Here is a 12,811-nt window from a genome sequence, read left to right on the forward strand (position 1 = left end):
CGTGGAGGGGCCCCTCACTTGGTTTAATGCTATATAATGTCATCTATAAACTCTTCATGATTTTTGAATGAAAGGCCTGGTACTTTCTTTTTGTGCCAGTCCTTGTGCATTACATACCTGGTCCTGAACTGTGTCTTTATTGGAAGTTGAAAAACTTACTTAGAGTCCTTCAACATGACCCATATCCTTAACACCAATAACTGGTCCTATGATATGGTCATTAACACTGTTTCCAAAGCTCCCTGCTTCCATCCATGGGTACTCACCCTACAGTCCACTGCTTCCGGCTACATCTGGTCCTCTTCGTAGCCACCCTCAAGCTTAAGCACTGATTGATCAAATTTCTCAATCCAGTGGTCCAAAATGTATAATAAAACACACTATTGTCTGGTGATGCAACAGACAACTAGAACATCTTGTCAACTGTGATCACTGTGACAGCCTGATTGTAACCTGGAAACAATCTTGAGAGCCTGTTGAGCCACCTCCTGGGTAAGTCTCAGATAAGCTGCCTGTCTGGCTTTTGGTGGGAGGTGGTAGGAAGGCCGGGAGGGAAAGGTGCCTGCTGACTTGTTGGTCATGCAGAATTTCAAGCTTGCAAGAGCCCTATGGAAATACCCAGAGAAACTGTGATCCCTGAAGAATTTTCTCCAACCTCCTCTTCCTCTTTCCCCCTGGATACCAATAGTTTAGACCTCTTTGACTTCGTACCTGAGTCTTGATCATTTCTCAGTGGGTTACTTGAGACCCTCCTGAGCGACCGCACTCAAATCCCATATCATATAATCACTAGCAGCACCCCGAGGATACACCAAGTCGCATTCCCGACTCTCTTCTCCCAGAATCCCCTGCAGTCTCCCACTGCACCAGGGAACACGACCAGACACTGTGTCTGGCTTTTTGGGCAAGACTTAGATGATTTAATAAGGGCCTTTTCAATTCATTACTATAACCCAAAACAACGACCGTAGCTTTGGAAATTTCACTGCAAGAGCAGGCACAAGGAGAAAAAGGTTTTAATTTAGTAAAACTGACGCAGTCAGCAGGTAATGGGGCAATATTTCTGTCTCTTTAAAGGGAAACAATCCCTCACCGGCCCCACCCACTCTGAGCTCCCTGGCTCAGTGGTTTCAGAGGCTCAAGCACTTTCCCCTCCCTCACAGTTAAAGCATAAGCACCAGCTCAGAGGGCTACTTTGGAGAAAACCTGAGAGCTCTTCAACCTGTTGAATAGAAGGTGAGTCTGGCTGAGAGGGGCCTTGAGGACAGAGCTGTGAGGGTAGGAGGTCCAGGGAGTGAGCAGGGGTGGTTCTGCTCAGGGAAGGGACCAGGGACTGGCCCGCAGCACAGCAGGAAGAAGCTGTAGGGTGGCCATGGTGAAAGGCCTAGACGGGAGTAAGGAGCGTTATTAGCACAGTGTCAAACATCTCATGTGCATTTACTTATTTAAAAATTTTTTATTGATTTTAAAGAGACATTGATTTGTTGTTTCACTTATTTATGCAACCATTGTTTTATTCTTGTATGTCCCTCACCGGGGATCAAACCCACAACCTTAGCATATGTGGATGACACTAACTGAGCTACTCAGCAAGGATACATCTCATGTTTAACAGGACACATGCGTACTGACTGGTGCAGTTCACGCATTTGCTGTTGTGACAGGGCTGCCTGAGAAGCCTTCTTTTTTCTTAATAGAAAGTCAGTTTCCCCAAGGCAGGATATTAGTGTCCCCAAGGCAGGAAATTTGTGTCCTCGAGGCAGGTCTTAGAGCCTGAAGTTACTCTGAGACCACCCAGTATAAATCCCTCTTTTTTTTTTAACTGGTTGACTTTAGAGAGACAAGGAGATGAAGAGGGAGGGAGAGAGAGAGAAGCATTCATTTGTTGTTCCACTCAGTTGTACGTTCATTGGTTGCTTCCTGAATATGTCCTGACAAGGGATTGAACCCACAACCTTGGCATCTCGGGATGACGCTCTGACTGAACCAACCTGTCAGGGCCCTAAATCCTTCTTTTTACTGAAAAAGAAGCAGGATTCAATGGGATTTTAGACTCATGGGCCTGAGAAGACACCAAGAGGCGCCATGTGCAGTGTTTAGGAGGGGACGTACTGGTCAGACAGACTTTTAATGGGATCCCTGCTCTGCCTGGTACCTGTTAGCACTGTGACCTTGGGCAAGTGTCTTAGTGTTTTCAGAACATATCAATGTCCTCATTTAAAAAGTGAGAAAATTGCATTTGCAGGGATTTGGAATGGTGATGGTGCCAACTTGGACTGGATGAACATGTTAAGGACACTACTCTTTTATGGATTCTTGCTGTATTGGCCAAAAGATTGCTTAAAGGCTTTAATCACTGTAAAAACAAAAATAGAAGACTGGATAAAGAAGATGTGGCACATATACATCATGGTATACTATTCAGCCATAAGAAATGATGACATTGGATCATTTACAACAAAATGGATGGACCTTGAAAACATTATACCGAGTAAAATAGGTAAATCAGAAAAAACTAAGAACTGCAGGATTCCATACATTGGTGGGACATAATAACGAGACTAAGAGACATTAACAAGAGTGTGGTGGTTATAGGAGGGGAAAGGAGGGAGAGGGGGAGGGGGAAGGGGCACAAAGAAAACTAGATAGAAGGTGACGGAGGACATTTAGACTTTGGGTGATGGGTATGCAACAGAATTGAATGACAAGATAACCTGGACATGTTTTCTTTGAATATATGTACCCTGATTTATTGATGTCACCCCATTAAAATTAATAAAATTTTATTTATAAAAAAAAAGTGAGAAAATTGTCCCTGGTTAGTTGGCTCACTGGTAGAGAGTTGGCCTGGCGTGTTGATGTCTTGGGTTCAATTTCTGATCAGGACACACAAGAGAAATGACCATCTGCTTTTCCACACCCCTTTCCTCCTTATTCTTTCTCTCTTTCTCTCTCTCTCTCTCTTCACTTCCCACAGCCATAGCTTGAATGGTTTGAGCAAATTGGCCTCAGGCGCTGAGAGGATGGCTCCAAGGCCTTGCCTCAGGCACTAAAATAGCTTGGTTGCCTGAGCAACAGAGCAATGGACCCAGATGGGTAGAGCATCGCCCTGTAGGGGGCTTGCTGGGTGGAACCTGGTTGGGGCACATGCGGGAGTCTGTCTGTCTGCCTCCCTTCTTCTCACTTAATAAAAAATAGTGAGAATATGTTGTGAGGAACTGCCGTACTGTTTTCCACAGTGGCTATACCAGTTTACCTTCCCCCCAGCAGTGAATGAGAGTTCCATTTTCTCCACAACCTCCAACACTTATCACCTGTCTATTGATAATAGCCATTCTAAAGGTGTGAGGTAGTATCTCTTTGCGTTTTCCTAGAAGATAATGAGTTGTGCATCTTTTTGAATATCAGTTGGCCATTTGTATGTTTTCTTGGATGAAATGTCTGTTCAGGTACTATGCCCATTTTTTTAATGGGATTCTTTTTTTGATGTTGAGTTATATGACTTTATTATACATTTTGGATATGAACTCCATGTTGGAGCAGTCTTTGCAAATATCATTCACTATTCAAGTTTGTTGACTTTTTGGGTTTTTTTCTTTTGCAGTTTTTTTTGCTGTGCAGAAGCTTTTTAGTTTGATATAGTCCCATTCATTTATTGTTGCCTTTAATTCCTTTGCCTTTGGGATCAAACTCATAAAATCCTCCCTAAGACCAAGGTCCATAAGTTTAGTTCCTATGTTTTCTTCTGCGTAACTCATAGGCATAAACTACAGTATGATGGTTACCAGAGGGAAGGGAGTTGGGGAAATAGTAAAGAGTAAAGGGGTCAACTGTATGGTGACAGAAGATGATTTGACTTTGGTGCTCGGCACACAATGTGATATACAGAACATGTATCATAGAAATGTACACCTGAAACCTATATGATCTCATGAACCAATGTCACCTTAATAATATAATAAAGAGTTAGAATTATAAAATTATCTTCCTTGCAGGCAACTTTCAGGGAGTAAATGAGATAATATACAAAATATTCCACAGGATGCTTGGTACAGAGTATTCAGTAATGGTTATACTACACACAGGTTAAACATTTTATTGTGGAAAAATTTTAATTTATTCAAAGATAAAGAGACTAATACAAGGAACTTTCATGTACCTAGGCCAATCTTCAACAATTACAGGCCCTGGCTGGTGGCTCAGTGGACAGAGCATTGGCGCAGCATATGGACTTCCCGGGTTCAATTCCTGGCAGGTCACACAGGAGAAGTGACTATCTGTCTCTACCTCCTTCCCTCTCCCCCTTCAGTCCCTATTCCCTTCCTGCGGTTAGTGGCTTAATTGGTTTAAGCATGGCCTGGGCACTGAGGATAGCTCCTTTGGAGCACATCTGCCTCAGGCACTAAAAATAGCTCAGAATTTGAGCATCATCCCCTAATAGGGTTGTAGGGTAGATCCCATTTGGGGTGCATGTGGTAGTCTGCCTCACTCTCTCTCCTCCTCTCACTTAAAAAGAGAAAGTGAATGTAGTATGTTTAGTCTAGTTTTGAATTTTCTGTTTTCATTTCACTGATATCTCCATTTGTGCACCAATATCGTACTGCTTTAATTACAGAAACTACGATGTGTGACTCCTGGTACACTTAGTCCAATCTCCTTGTTCTTTTTCTTGATGGTGCTGGGTAATTTTCTTTTTCTTCATCCAAATGACCCTTATAACCCATTGTTTTAACTTTCTAATCCAGTATTGAACTTTCTAACCCACTGTTCATCACCTGCAGAGGAAAAAAAGGTGATGGCACAAGTTTTGAATTTATAGTTATATAGAACCATTTTACAAAAGTACCTATTTGTTCCAATTTTCTGAAGTACTTTAAACATGAGTCAGTGTTGAATTTGGTCAAATGTCCTTTCTGCATCTAGGTAATATTCTTCCTCATCTATTAATGTGGGATGTGTTGTAACAACCAGTGTTCTCATATTGAACCAGCCTAGAATTTCTAAAAGAAGTCACACTTAATCATGGTGCATTATATTTTTTGGTGCCCAATAATTTGTTTAGGATTTTTGTATTAATATTTTCAAGTGAAACATGACTGTAGCTTTATTTGTTGATGAAATCTTCGTTAGCCTTTGAAATCAATATTATACTTGTTTCATAGAAAAAATTGTAATTTTCTATTCTTTTTTATATGATCAAGATCAGCTTATGTGGCACTGAAATAATCAGATGTTTTAAGGTTAGATGAGTTCCCCTGTGAAAGTACCAGACCTTGTGCTCCTTTGTGGGAAAACGCTACTTTATTATTTCTTCCACAGTAACTGAGCTGTGTCATCTCTGCTCTCACTGGGGTCAATGTCATAGACTATTACACATTTTCAGGGAGGAAAGAATGAAGAAAAGAGGTTTAGGAATGGTGCCCTCTTACATAAGTTGACCCTTTCCCCCTCTCCTTTCCATCCTTAAGGTCTTGTGGGCACCTACACCCCAGAGCCTCTTGACAGGAACATGGCTGGCCACAAGGAGAAAACTCTGAGGATTGTCCTGCTGGGAAAAACAGGGAATAGGAAAAGTGCGACAGCAAACAGCATTCTTGGGAGAAGTGAATTTGATTGTAGAATTGCTGCCCAAACTCCTACCAAGAAATGTCAGACAGCAACACAGAACTGGAAGGGGAGGAACCTTCTTGTCGTGGACACCCCAGGGCTCTTCGACACTAAGGAGACACTGATGAAAACCTGTAAGGAAATCAGCCAGTGTGTCCTGAAGTCCTCACCTGGGCCTAATGCCATCTTTCTGGTTGTGCAGCTGAACCGCTTCACAGAGGAAGAGTATAAAACAGTGCATTGATCAAGCACATCTTTGGGTAGGCAGCCGTGCAGTACATGATTATCTTGGTCACACGCAAAGATAATTTAGGGGAAGATCAGCAGCTCAGTGAGTTTATAGAATAGGCAGATGTGGACCTAACAAAAATCATCTGCGAGTGTGGGAACTGCTACTGTGGCTTCAATAACAGAAGTAAAGACGAGCCTGAGAGGGAAGGTCAAGTGCAGGAGCTGGTGGAGCTGATAGAGAAGATGGTGCAGGAGAACGGGGGGACTCACTTCTCTGATGCCATCTACAAGGAAATAGAGGAAAAACTGAGACATCGGGTAGAGGCCTTGGAGATGATCTATGCTGAGCAACTAGAGAAGGAAATTAAACTAGTAAAAGGGCAAAACATATCACAGCAAGAAAAGGAGAGAAAACTAACCTCCTAGAGATGAAGCATGCAGAATGAATTAAAAACAAAAAAGAAGAAGCTGAAAGGAATATATTTACAGATATTGTCATTAAGAGTTTGGAGATAATTTCTAAAATATGGCATACATTTGAAAATAATGTAAATTTTATTTCTTCTTAATTTAGTAGATGGCATTTTCTAAAGATGACTGCAACACTGTCTTCTATCCTATCTGTTCTTCTTGTAATCTGAGCTCTATACTCTTTCTATTTAGTCTGTGTTCCCTGCCTTTCGATGGGCTTTGTGACTGTTTTCATAAGTAGTAGGCGGTTGTAGTTTCAGAGATGGGATTAGGGACAAGGCCTCTTTGCTCTCTTGGGGTGCTTGCCCTTGGACCTTGGCCACCATATTGTGAGGAAGCCCACGTGGCCCGTGGAGGGGCCCCATGAAGAGGACTTGGAGTCTATGGCCCACTCCACCCACTGCTCTAACATCAGCCAGCAGAGCCTACGTGGCCGCCATGCACGGAGGCAACAGGGACATGGGTTCTCCAGCTGCCAACTGAGCGCTGCAGATGGAGCCACAGAGAGCAAAGAGGAGCCACCTGCTGTGTCCCGCCCCGCCCCCAGATTCCTGTGAAAGTAAATGCTTGTTGTTTTCAACCATAAAGTTTTGGGGTTGTTACACAGTGATAGCTAACCTGAAGCATCTTCCCCACTCATTCCTACCACCCATCCCCACAATGCCAGCACACTTAAGAAGTGACAATATTGGCATACTCTGAGAATAGTATCTCATTGAGTTCACAGACATAGATTCAGATAAGAACTGCTGCACACACCTAGCATGAGCACCACTGCTGATGCACATGGTTTCAGTCTAAGTCTCTGAGCGCTGTGTTAGGGAAGCAGCCGGCTTCTCCAGCAAGATAGTGTGTGGTCCATGGAGGCCTGGAAGTTGCTAAATTCTCTTACCTTTTTTCTTTTTTCTTTTTTAAGACTCCATCAAACTTAAAATGACCTTGAGTATATCTTAAAACTCTCTTCTGTGCCAAATACTTTACATTTGCCTCTGCAGATCCACACTTTACCCTTTCACCTTAGCTCATTGTCCCAGGGGGTGATCTATGGGGATCTCATTGTTACTGAACTCAAGTGGTTTCTTTCTTGGGGCATCTATTGAAAAAGGAGACGTGGTTGTTCAAGGGAGTTTTATTTACTTGCAGCAAGGTAAAGAGACAGGATTCATATTTAAGCTCTGCGTCTTCTGCAGGAGGAATAGCCCTTGCTTATATACACTATTTGATCAATTACATGTTGAGTTGGTATACTTATTCAGGTTTAGTTTTTGTCAAGAGTCAAGTTCTTCCTGCTTACAGCTGGTCTACAAAATATTGTGTTATATTTTACACTCATAAAGATTAGCGTTTATTAAGAAGGATCTAGCCTTGAGGCCCTTGTCCGATCGGACAACATCAATGGGATCTCTGGCAAGTCTGACTTCTGTTTGATTTTGCCAATGGGAAATCCAAGCAGGAGATCCCTTCCGGGCAGAAAAACAAGGTTGAGTGTCTGTTCTCCCGCCCCTCTCCCTGTCAAGTCACCTACGACAAGCTGCAACCCTAAGCCGAACATCACACCTTCTCTACCCAACTCTCCATCAGGATTCCAGTTCTCATCCACCCCCTGGGGTTAGGGTGCAATTTCCTCACTGTTACCAGCAGTGTCCCTTGTTATTTCTATGTCCTGTGTCCACAGCTTGTAGGAGGCCCCTGCACTCGACTTTCCCCCAAGTCTCTAATTAAGTATGTTATCTCTGCTGCTATAATCCTTATTGATAAATTTTAATGATACCCATTTTTTTCCTTTTTCAGAGATATCCTGTTCTTTAATTATTTGTTTTTTTTATTTTTTTGTTTATTGCTTATTATTTGTTTTTAAATTCTCTCTAGTGTTAACTGACACCAGAATTTCTCCTGTCAACTGAAACCTCTGTTATTATCCAAGCAGAATGTTTTGTACTCATACCTGATGAGTCTGCTAATGTAGCATCTTTAGTAAATCACATGAAAACACAAGTCAACAACTGAGTGATCTGACCCTCAGCCCAGGAGACTTGCAAAGTCAATGGTTCCAGTCATGGGTGGGAACAGTTGTCCTTGATTTTGGGAACTACCTGTGTTTTCTCTTACAAGTGACTGTATTGTTGCTATGGTATTTGAGAGAGCAGCCACAAAGGAGGAACCTGTATGCTAGTGAAGCCCCTTGCTGACCTCCCATGGAGCACTGCTGAAGAAGGGGAGGGCATATGAAAGTATAATAGCCGGTCAGCAGGGATGGAGTGTTGGTGATAGATGTGACAAGGGTCTTGAGGTCTGGACAGTTTTTGTTTGTTTGTTTGTTTTGTTTTTTGTTTTTTTGAGAGAGGGACAGATGGGACAGACAGACAGGAAGCGAGAGAGACAAGAAACATCAATTCTTTGTTGTGGCACCTCAGTTGTTCATTGATTGCTTCTTCATATGTGCCTTGACAGGGGGGGGGCGCTACATCAGACCACGTGACCCCTTGCCAGCAACCTTGGGGTCAAGCTGGTGAGTCTTGCTAAAACCAGGTGAGCCTGCGCTCAAGCTGGTGACTTCAGGGTCACAAACCTGGGTCCTCTACCTCCCAGTTCGATGCTCTATCCACTGCGCCAACGCCTGGTCAGGCTGGGCAGTTCTTACTAAATGCCCAAATGTAGCACAGTATTTTGCAAAGGAGCTCTAAAGGATGAGCTTCACCTGAACCACCACTGGTGGCTACAAGGAAAAAAAATCAACATGTAATTAACCTAACAGTGTATATAAGCAATGGCTAAGCCTCCCTTAGGAGAGGCAGTGCTTGGAATGATTCCCCTGTCTCCCTACTTGTCATATGAAAATAGATCATTTTCTTCCACTAAGAGTTGTGTCCCTTTGACCCAGACACTCAGAGCAGTGAACCAGGTTCTGTTGCAGTGGAGGAGGCCATGGAGAAGGTGTGAGCCCCAGCTGACCTGAAAGCTGGACCCAGGCTATGGGAGACCCCCACCCAGAACCCACCCTGGAATGTGCATGCGGCTTGCCTTGTCCCTTCCCAGGGGCTGCCTCAAGGACACAGCCTTGAGTCAGCAACGTGTTGTTGAGACCATCTGGACAGGATACGTGACTCAGCCTGGCTAGGGCCTCTAGGTAACTTTTTCAGATCTGAGCCACCCAGACAAGCCCTGTAGGTAAGTCCCCTGGCTTCGTAAACCGCCACCTACCCATCTGCAGTGGTCTGCCTCTTTCTCGGGGTCTCTCCCTGCCCTCTGTAGGGGGCTCAATTTCAGATTACTCTGGGGGTTTCCAACCAACATATGCTTTTAAAAGAGTAGTCTCATTTCTGTTTATAAACAAATATAAAAAATGGAGTATCTGAGGCAACGGTTCTCAAGTTCTTTCTTCCTGTTAACAAGTTTCTTGATTTTGTAAAATTCTTACTAAATTGGGATTTGGAACGAACTGATTGCCATGTTGCAGAAAATTGTCAGCATCTCCTCCTCCACAGAGTTCTGAGACCTTAGCTCTGAGTCTGGGTCTCACATGTTCCCGTTGTGGAACGACCGCTGTGCACACCTGCACACAGTGCCCAAGTCGTTGCTGAGGTTTGGGGTGGAGGCGGATGTCAGAGGGGTGGGCAGGAATTACTACAGGGCATGAGGAAGTGGATAGACTCATTATGTTGGTTGTGGTAATGGTTTCACTGAGTAAACATGGAAAAATTTAGTCACTTCTCTGTTCCAATTACATGCAGAATATTCTATGTCAAAAAAAGCTTATTCACATCTTTTTTCTTCAATTTTAAATGGGGTTGTTTTTGTTTTTATTAATGAATTGGAAGAGCTCTTTTTATATTCCATTTTTTTGCTAGCCCTTTATCAAATATATTTACACATTCAATCAGACATGTGATTTGCAAACATTTTCTTCTAATTCGTAGTTTGTCTTATTTTCTTATTGCTTAAGATATATTTTGTTTATTTTTCATGACTTTTTCTAATATATACACTTTACCCCTAAGACATTTTATTTCTTATACCTTTATTTTATTAAAATTACTGGCATGACATTGGCTAAGAAAATTATATAGGTGTCAAGTGTATAGTTCTATAATACATCACCTGCATATTGTATTGTGTGTCCAGTACTCAAAGTCAAGTCTCCTTCCATCATCACGTATTTGACCTCCTTTACCCTTTTCTATCCCCCCGCCCCCGCCCATCTGTCTTCTCTCTCTGGTCACCACCACACTGTCGTCTGTGTCTATCAGTATTTGTTTGTTTTTCTTGTTTGTTCATTTGTTGCTTTCTGTTTTATATCTCACATACCAGTGAAATCATATGATTCTTGTCCTTTTCCATTTGACTTTTCCCACTTAGCTTGATACCTTCAAGATCCATTCATATTGTCGCACTGGTAATATTTCATCCTTTTTATGGCTGAGTAGTATTCCATTGTATATCTGGACCACATTTTCTTTATCCACTCATCCATCCAAGAGAACTTAGATGGTTTCCATGTCTCGGCTACCATGAATAAATACCACAATGAACATAGGGGTATACATATATTTACAAAAAATGTTTTCAAATTTTTGGGTAGATACCCAAAAGAGGAATTGCTTGTTCACATCAGAGTTCTATTCTTAATTTTTGGAAAAACCTCTGTACTGTTTTCTATAGTGGCTGTACTAGTTTACATTCCAACCAGCAGTGTATGAGAGTTCCTTTTTCCACAACCTCTCCAACATTTGTTACTGCCTGTCTTGTGAGTAACAGCCAATCTAATAGGCATAGGATGGTCTCTCATTGTGGTTTTGATTTGCATTTCCCTCATAGCTAGTGAAGTTGAGCATCTTGTCATATATCTGTTGGCCATTTGTAAGTCTTCTTGGGAGAAGTGGCTATTTAGGTCCTTTTCCTATTTTTGAAATGGAATTGTTTGGTACTTTGTTGTAGAGTTGTATATGTTCTTTAGTATTTTGGATAACCCCTTGTCAGAACTGTTTGCAAATACCTTCTTCATTTGGGTGGTTGCCTTTCATTCTGCAATGGTTTCTTTTGCTGTGCAGAAGCTTTTTAGTTTGATATAGTCTCATTCATTTATTTTTGCTTTTATTTCCCTTTTATTTCCATTTTATAAAATCCTCTCTAAGACCAAGGTCCTAAGTTCAGTACCAATGTTTTCATCTTTGTACTTACTGTCAGCTCTCATCTTCAGACCTTTGATCCATTTTGAGTCAATTTTTGTATATGGTGACAAATTGCAGTCTAGTATAGTTTCATTCTTTGGCACGTGGCTTTCCAATTTTCCCCACACTATTTACTGAAGAAGCTTTCTTTTTTCCATTGTATGTTTTTTGGCTCCCTTGTTGAAATTATTTACCCATATATATGTGAGTTTATTTCTGGGTCCTCAATTCTGTTCCATTGGTCGGTAATTCTGTATTTCTGCCAATACCTACTATTGTGATTATTGTCGCTTTGTAGTATAATTTGAAGTCAGGGAGTGTGATACCTCTAGATTCTTCCTTCCTTCTTTCCTTTCTTCCTTCCTTTCTTCCTTCGAGAGAAGGAAAGATAGAGAGATAGACTCCTGCATGTGTTTGGATGGGGAACCACAGGGCAACCTCCATCTGGAGCTGCTGGCAACCAAGCTATTTTTAGCCCCTGAAGAAGAGGCTCAGTGGAGCCATCCTCAGTGCCAAGTTTGATGCACTCAAATCAGAGCCATGGCAGCAGGAAGGAAGGAGACACAGAGAGAGGGAAGGGAAAGGGAGAGGGGAAAAGCAGATGGTCACCTCGTTGTGTTCCCTGACTGGGAATCAAATCTGGGACTTCTAAATGCTGGGTCGAAGCTCTACTATTGCATCAACTGGCCAGGACCAGCTTTGTTTTATTTTCTTGGTATTTCTTTGGCTTTTAGAGGTTTTTTATGATTCCATACAAATATAATGATTTTTTTTGTTCTCTTTCTTCTTAAAATGTCATTGGGATCTTGAGAGGGTTGCATTAAATCTATATATTGCTTTAGATCAGGTGTCCCCTAACTATGGCCCGTGGGCCAAATGTGGCCCTCTGAGGTCATTTATCCGGTCCCCCACCGCACTTCTAGAAGGGGCACCTCTTTCATTGGTGGTCAGTGAGAGAAGCACTGTATGTGGCAGCCCTTCAACGGTCTGAGGGACAGTGAACTGGCACCCTGTGTAAAAAGTTAGGGGACCCCTGCTTTAGATAATGTGGTCATTTTAACTGTGTTGATTTTTCCAATTCATGAACATGACATATCTTTCCATTTCTTTGTGTCTTCTTCAATTTCTTATAATAATAGCTTGTAGTTTTCAGTCCTTTCACATCCTTTGTTTATTCCTAGGTATTTTTTTCCTTTTTGTTGCAATCACAAAAGAAATTGTTTTATTCATTTCTTTTCCTGAAATTTCATTGCTAGTGTATAAGAACACAATACATTTTTGTATGTTGACTTTGTGTCCTGCAACTTCGCTGTATTTGTTTCAAATAAATTCAC

General features: G+C 42.0%; 1 pseudogene; it reads left to right on the forward strand.

Annotated features, from left to right (window-relative positions):
* The first annotated feature begins 214 nt into the window (after nucleotides 1–214).
* On the forward strand, nucleotides 215–12,811 carry LOC136307820 (GTPase IMAP family member 7-like; annotated as a pseudogene).

The sequence above is a fragment of the Saccopteryx bilineata genome, chromosome 6 (assembly GCF_036850765.1).
Source record: "Saccopteryx bilineata isolate mSacBil1 chromosome 6, mSacBil1_pri_phased_curated, whole genome shotgun sequence".
Lineage (NCBI taxonomy): Eukaryota > Metazoa > Chordata > Mammalia > Chiroptera > Emballonuridae > Saccopteryx > Saccopteryx bilineata.